At 47.2% G+C, this 7810-nt stretch overlaps 1 long non-coding RNA gene across 1 annotated transcript; it reads right to left on the reverse strand.

Annotated features, from left to right (window-relative positions):
- Window positions 1-458: 458 nt before the first annotated feature.
- On the reverse strand, window positions 459-7354 carry LOC133130027 (uncharacterized). The gene is made up of 3 exons (XR_009708893.1): window positions 7255-7354; window positions 6268-6400; window positions 459-783 (listed from the first exon to the last, which is right to left on the reverse strand). It is a non-coding gene; the product is annotated as an uncharacterized LOC133130027 (long non-coding RNA).
- Window positions 7355-7810: the final 456 nt, after the last annotated feature.

Genomic DNA, 7810 nt, shown 5'->3' on the forward strand with positions numbered 1-7810 from the left:
TTTGTTCCTTAAAATACGTAATACAATTCAGTAGCATTAAGGAATCCCCACTGAATGTTAAACACCTGAGAGACAGATAAGAGACAGAGACATGACACTGAATTAAACTAAGCTGAACAAACGGATACAAAACTGAATTAAACTATAAACTGAACACACTGATATGACACTGAATTAAACTAAGCTGAACAAACGGATACAAAACTGAATTAAACTATAAACTGAACACACTGATATGACACTGAAGTAAATTAAACTGAACAAGTGATATGACTGAATTAAACCATAAAAAAGCAGTTAACATCAGTAAGGTTGAATTAAAATGGCAATGAAACAGCAGGATTTCACATCAATGTTGACAGAGAGACACTGAGCTGGAGTACACAGCTTCAGAAGGTGTGGACACAGAGACACTGAGCTGGAGTACACAGCTTCAGAAGGTCTGGACACAGAGAGACACTGAGCTGGAGTACACCCAGCTTCAGAAGGTAAGGAGCACATGGAATAAACAGAGTTCTATCAGCAACAGTTTAAGAAGTTCAGAAAAATGTATTTCCATGACAGTGAAATTGTCTTTTATCGTGTGACGGTTATCTGAGATTGAATGGTCTGACTGGCAGATAGAGAGGGTGCAGCGGACACAGGGGGGGAACAGACAGAGGGGGCAGGCAGCAGACACGGGGGCCCCCCAGGACAGAGTTAGACCCATGAGGTGGAGGATGACAGGATGACAGGATGACAGGAGAACAGAAACCTGCTGGGCCCTCTGCAGCTCTGACTCATCTGCAGAACAGAAACAGGAAACAGCCCATCAGGACCCTCTGTGACCTGGTGTGACATACATTTACATTTACATTTTAGTCATTTGGCAGACGCTTTTAATCCAAAGCGACTTACAAGTGCATAGGTTCTACCATAAGTCAGAGCATCACATCCAGAAACTAGCAAAATACACAGGAAATGCTGTTCTAAACATAGTTGTCATCAGAAGTTTTTCTTTTTTTTTTTTTTTTTGGGGGGGGGGTTAGACAAGGATAGGGATATCAGAAAAGAGGGGCAGGGGAAATCAGGAGGGAGGACTAAGGTAGAGTTTGAAAAGGTGGGTTTTGAGTCTGTGTCGAAATAGGGGGAGGGATTCTGCTGTTCTGACAGTGGTGGGCAAGTCATTCCACCACTGAGGAACCAGAATGGAAAACAGGCGTGAACGTGCAGCTCGACCGCCAGGTGCATGTAGAGAGGGAACCGTAAGGCGACCAGAGCTGGCAGACCGGAGTGGTCTAGCTGGGGAGTAGGGAGTGATCAGGGATTGTATGTAAGGTGGGGCAGTCCCCTTAGCAGCCTGAAATGCCAACACTAGGGCCTTGAAACGGATGCGTGCGGCAATGGGAAGCCAGTGGAGGCCAATGAGAAGCGGGGTGACATGAGCCGACCTGGGCTGATTGGTGATCAGGCGGGCTGCAGCATTCTGGACCAGCTGGAGGGGCTTGATGGCACACGCTGGGAGACCGGCTAGGAGGGAGTTGCAGTAATCCAGGCGGGAAATGACGAGCGCCTGGACTAGGAGCTGGGTGGCTTTCTCAGTCAGGAGATGACGGATACGGCGTATATTATACAGAAAGAACCTGCAGGTTCTGGCAGTGGAGGATACTTGTGGAGCCAGGGTGAGGCAGTTATCAAGAGTCACCCCCAGATTCTTTGCCGTACAGGAGGAGGAAACTACAAAGTCCTCAACAGTCAATGAGAGGTCGATTGACGGAGAGGACTTAGCAGGGATGTAGAGAAGCTCAGTTTTGGCAAGGTTGAGCTTCAGGTGATGGGAAGTCATCCACGCAGAGATATCAGCCAAGCAGGCAGAGATCTGTGTGGTGATTTGGGTGTCGGGGGGGAAGGAAATGAAGAGTTGGGTGTCATCAGTGTAGGAGTGATAAGAAAAGCCGTGGGAAGAGATAACAGAACCAAGAGACATGGTGTATAGCGAGAAGAGGAGAGGCCCAAGAACCGAGCCCTGCGGGACTCCAGTTCGTAGGGGTTGAGGGTCGGAGACTGCGCCCCTCCAAGTCACCTGGTAGGAGCGACCAGAGAGGTAGGAGGAAAACCAAGCGAGTGCAGAACCTGTGACACCCATCCCAGACAGCGATGAGAGCAGAATCTCATGGTTGACTGTATCGAAGGCGGCTGACAGGTCGAGGAAGATGAGGACAGAGGAGAGGGATTTTGTGGAGTGCCTCAGTGACCGCGAGCAGGGCGGTTTCAGTGGAGTGGCCACTCTTGAAGCCAGACTGGTTGGGGTCATGGAGATTGTTGTGGAGAAGATAAGTGGACAGTTGGGAGCAGACTGCCCGTTCCAGGGTTTTAGCGAGAAAACACATAAATAAACACATAAACATAAATGGTAAAACACTCTTATGGACTTATACAATGTAAGAGTAGCTGAACTGAATGTAAATAAATACACAGCCAAGACATTTTCAACACTGGAAACAATTATCATTTACTGGTCATGTGAGATTGTCCAGGTGTGTTGCTCTGAACTTTTGTGGCAGGACTGTTCTAGACCGAGAGCAAAGTATCTGAAGAGCTCAGCAAACAAAGCTACTGTAAGGCGTGGGGTTTAGTGGCCAAGGGTTTGCTTGAAGTTCTGTGACTTGATTCAACTATAACTATAAATTCAAACTAATGTCTCTAATTTGAACAACATAGAACAACAAGACAGTCGCTAGTGAGCAGGGTCTCAGCTAGATGCTCCATGCTCAATCTTCCCTTCTTCTACCAACTGCCCCCACTTTCACCTCAAGGGCCAATCTTAATAGCCTAAGGAAATACACTCAACATTAGCATTATCAAAATAAGCTCTTCACAAACATGAGGAGATGTTTCATGACAATAAAAACTAAAATAGCATCTTACACTACTCAAAGATAACGGGAGCAACTGTAAAGGTCGGTGGTTCTAATCCCGGTGTAGCCACAATAAGATCCGCACAGCCCTTGGGCCCTTGAGCAAGGCCCTTAACCCTGCATTGTCTCCTGCTTAGTCTAATCAACTGTACGTCGCTCTGGATAAGAGCGTCTGCCAAATGCCAATAATGTAATGTAATGTAATGTAATGTAATGTAAAGGCATGAGCGAGGTAACAAAAAGCTTTTTTATTTCCAAATCCAACCCTTACAGAATGTCACACACAGAGCCCCTCCCCACACTCCATAGACCAATCAGATACTCAGCTTTGTGTTCCGCACCCTTAATATTGAAATTCCCCCAAACGTGAACCAAAATACTTCCCATTGAATGTAATGCATCTTCTCATTCAGGGTGTGATCAAGAACAATACCATGTGGTGGGTTAGTGTTAATACTGTGGTTAATGTGGTGGGTTAGTGTTAATACTGTGGTTAATGTGGTGGGGTATGTGGTGGGTTAGTGTTAATACTGTGGTTAATGTGGTGGGTTAGTGTTAATACTGTGGTTAATGTGGTGGGTTAGTGTTAATACTGTGGTTAATGTGGTGTGGTATGTGGTGGGTTAGTGTTAATACTGTGGTTAATGTGGTGTGGTATGTGGTGGGTTAGTGTTAATACTGTGGTTAATGTGGTGTGGTATGTGGTGGGTTAGTGTTAATACTGTGGTTAATGTGGTGGGTTAGTGTTAATACTGTGGTTAATGTGGTGGGGTATGTGGTGGGTTAGTGTTAATACTGTGGTTAATGTGGTGGGTTAGTGTTAATACTGTGGTTAATGTGGTGTGGTATGTGGTGGGTTAGTGTTAATACTGTGGTTAATGTGGTGTGGTATGTGGTGGGTTAGTGTTAATACTGTGGTTAATGTGGTGGGGTATGTGGTGGGTTAGTGTTAATACTGTGGTTAATGTGGTGGGGTATGTGGTGGGTTAGTGTTAATACTGTGGTTAATGTGGTGTGGTATGTGGTGGGTTAGTGTTAATACTGTGGTTAATGTGGGGTGGTATGTGGTGGGTTAGTGTTAATACTGTGGTTAATGTGGTGTGGTATGTGATGGGTTAGTGTTAATACTGTGGTTAATGTGGTGTGGTATGTGATGGGTTAGTGTTAATACTGTGGTTAATGTGGTGTGGTATGTGGTGGGTTAGTGTTAATACTGTGGTTAATGTGGTGGGGTATGTGGTGGGTTAGTGTTAATACTGTGGTTACATTACATTACATTATTGGCATTTGGCAGACGCTCTTATCCAGAGCGACATACCCAGGGATAAGTTCGCTGAAAGACCCTAGAAGTAAGTACAATTTCAACTGCTACCTGTACAACAAAGATAAGGACAAGGGCCTTTTTTTTTTTTTTTTTGAACAAACAAACAAACAAACAGAGCAAAAGTCACCAAAGTTAACTATCCAAACATTGCTTACCTAGCCAACTAAAAATACCGATACACAAAGCAAGTCACAGAGACAACAATTAAGGTTCACAGGGAGGTAGGGAGGGATGGGGAGAGGTGCTGCTTGAAGAGGTGCGTCTTCAGCTTGCGCTTGAAGGTGGGGAGAGATTCTATAGTTCTGACCTCAACGGGGAGTTCGTTCCACCACCGTGGAGCCAGAACAGACAGTAGTCGTGAGCGTGAGGTGGAGGTTCTGAGAGGGGGAGGTGCCAAGCGGCCTGTGGAGGCTGAACGGAGAGGTCTGGCAGGGGTGTAGGGTCTGATGATTTTTTGCAGATAAGCTGGGGAAGACCCTTTAACTGCTTGGAAGGCTAGCACCAATGTTTTGAATTTGATGCGAGCCATGACAGGCAGCCAGTGGAGGGAAGTAAGCAGGGGGGTGACGTGTGAGTATTTGGGAAGGTTAAAGACCAGACGAGCTGCTGCATTCTGGATGAGTTGGAGGGGTCTGATGGCGGACGCTGGGAGGCCAGCCAAGAGGGAATTGCAGTAGTCCAGGCGGGACAGAACCATAGCTTGGACCAGGAGCTGGGTCGAGTAGGGGGTGAGAAAGGGGCGGATTCTCCGTATGTTGTATAGGAAGAACCTGCAAGACCGGGTCACCGCCGCAATGTTCTCGGAAAGGGACAGTCTGCTGTCCATCACCACTCTGAGGTTCCTTGCACTGGGTGACGGCGTGAGTGTGGTATCCCCGAGAGAAATGGAGAGATCCAGATGGGGAGAGGTATTAGCAGGGATGAATATCATTTCAGTTTTACCTGGGTTGAGCTTTAGATGGTGGTTGTCCTTCCAGCTCTGGATGTCCCTCAGGCAAGCAGAGATACGGGCTGAAACCTGCGTATCAGACGGCGGGAAGGAGACGAAGAGTTGGGTATCGTCCGCATAGCAGTGGTAGGATAGCCCATGTGCAGTGATCACAGGGCCAAGTGTAGAGAGAAAAAAGAAGTGGGCCAAGGACTGAGCCCTGGGGAACTCCTGTGGCGAGGGGCCGAGGTGTCGATACCGAACCAGCCCAGGCAACCTGGAAGGAGCGACCAGAGAGGTAGGACTCAATCCAGTCCAGGGCTGTGCCACAGATGCCCGTTGCTGACAGGGCAGACAGGAGGATGGAGTGATCCACAGTGTCGAAGGCAGCAGAGAGATCTAGAAGAATGAGGATAGAGGAGAGGGAGGCTGCTCGTGCGGCATGAAGTGACTCACTGACGGAGAGGAGCGCAGTCTCTGTCGAGTGGCCCGATCTGAAGCCAGACTGATGGGGGTCTAGCAGGTTGTTGTTAGAAAAGAAGGAAGAAAGTTGAGTAGAAGCGGCTCGTTCTATAGTTTTAGAAAGGAAAGGAAGAAGAGATACCGGGCGGTAGTTCTGGATGATGGAGGGATCCAGGGTAGGCTTTTTTAGCAGCGGAGTGATGTGGGCCCTCTTGGAGGATGCCGGAAAACAGCCGGAAGACAGGGAGGAGTTGACAAGGTGACAAATGGGAGAATGTCAGGTGTGATAGTTTGGAGAAGAGAAGAGGGGATAGGGTCAAGGGCACAGGTTGTAGGGCGGTGGCAGAGCAGGAGTTGAGAAACATCAGAGTCCGTAAGGGGGGAGAAAGTGGAAAAGGAAGGGATGGGCCTAGAGGGGGGGAAGGGCACAGTGAGGGGGGCGGTGGTTGTAAAGGTTGTTAATGTGGTGGGGTATGTGGTGGGTTAGTGTTAATACTGTGGTTAATGTGGTGGGGTATGTGGTGGGTTAGGTGTTAATACTGTGGTTAATGTGGTGGGGTATGTGGTGGGTTAGTGTTAATACTGTGGTTAATGTGGTGGGGTATGTGATATGTGGCAGCAGGTTATAGTGTAAAAGATGGCGCTCTCATACCCACCTTCCCTTCCAGAGGTCAAAGTTCATTCTCCCCCACCAGGTTTAGACCAGAAGACTGTGCAGCGTCACAACAAGTCCCAGAGCCAGGCTCCACACTCTACAGCCCTCCGTCTGCCAGCTGCCTGCAGCTCCACCTGAGGACAGGTGAGTAAAGGTGAGTACAGGTGAGGACAGATGAGGACAGGTGAGCACAGGTAAGGACAGGTGAGAACAGGTAAGGACAGCTGAGCACAGAAGAGGACAGGTAAGAACAGGTAAGGACAGGTGAGAACAGGTAAGGACAGGTGAGAACAAGTAAGCACAGGTGAGAACAGGTAAGGACAGGTGTTATCATGGTTTTTTCTTTTCTTTTTGGGCTGATCAACAGCCGAACAGGAGTAGGAGGTGGGTGTTACCTTCCAACATTATTTCCAAAATACATGTGTCAACGTGTCAATAAATGCATCAATGTTAGTTTTATTATGTTTAACAAATTAGTTTATCATTTCAATGGTCACATTTCATCAAATGTTTACAAACATTTTTCTCATATCACTGGTCAGTTTTGGGAAGCAACCATGTCCTGTGCACTTTTGAATAGGGTACTTTCAGAGAACACGTGGAGGTCAAAGGTCAATTCCAATGAACAAGGACAACAATGGAAAGTCAAGTGAGGTAAATGTGCAGATATTGTGTAACCAAATCACCAACAATCTGTCTTTTCTCTCATTTATTGGTAATTTCAGGTGTAAACAGGTGTGCAGAGATGGTGAGTGGTGTGCAGTCAGCTCACCTGTGCAGTGGTCTGATCTCTCAGGTCTGATCTATGAGGTGTGTACAGGTGTGAGGTGTGTAGGTGTGTACAGGTGTGAGTGAGGTGCAGTCAGCTCACCTGTGCAGTGGTCTCCTACAGTCAGTGGGTCTGATCTCTCAGGTCTGATCTATGAGGTGTGTACAGGTGTGAGGTGTGTAGGTGTGTACAGGTGTGAGTGGTGTGCAGTCAGCTCACCTTTGCAGTGGTCTCCCACAGTCAGTGGGTCTGATCTATTAGTATTGACAGAGTTATTCGCCTCACAGGTGTAGGTACCGCTCCTCTCCACAGCCTGAGGTAGATACAGGTGTGGGGCACTTTCAACAGGTGAGCTAATGTACGGTTTCTCCCCATCCCCTCTGTACCAGGTCAGGGTCGCATCTGTCCCTCTCTCCACAGTGCACATTAACTGGCAGGGATATTCATCACCAGTGACACTGACATTGGGTTTTGATACAGGAACTGTGCAGAGAGAACAGAGTGAGATAGTGAATACAGCATTCAAAACATTATTAGTGCAGTATAATTATGAGTCAAATATGAATTTGAATAATACAGCTCTTGGTAAGTGTAGGGCCAGAAAACGAAACAGCTTTAATTCAATATTGTCAACAGGTAAAATAAAAAGACACAGGCAAAGATCATTTAACTGTTCTGCCCAATGTGAATGGCAGCCTGCATCACCGTGATTAGACATAATTCCTCCAAGTTAAGGCAGGTAATTATGACATCATCAGTAAGCCACCTCGTTATG

The sequence above is a fragment of the Conger conger genome, chromosome 6 (genome assembly GCF_963514075.1).
Source record: "Conger conger chromosome 6, fConCon1.1, whole genome shotgun sequence".
NCBI classification, from domain to species: domain Eukaryota; kingdom Metazoa; phylum Chordata; class Actinopteri; order Anguilliformes; family Congridae; genus Conger; species Conger conger.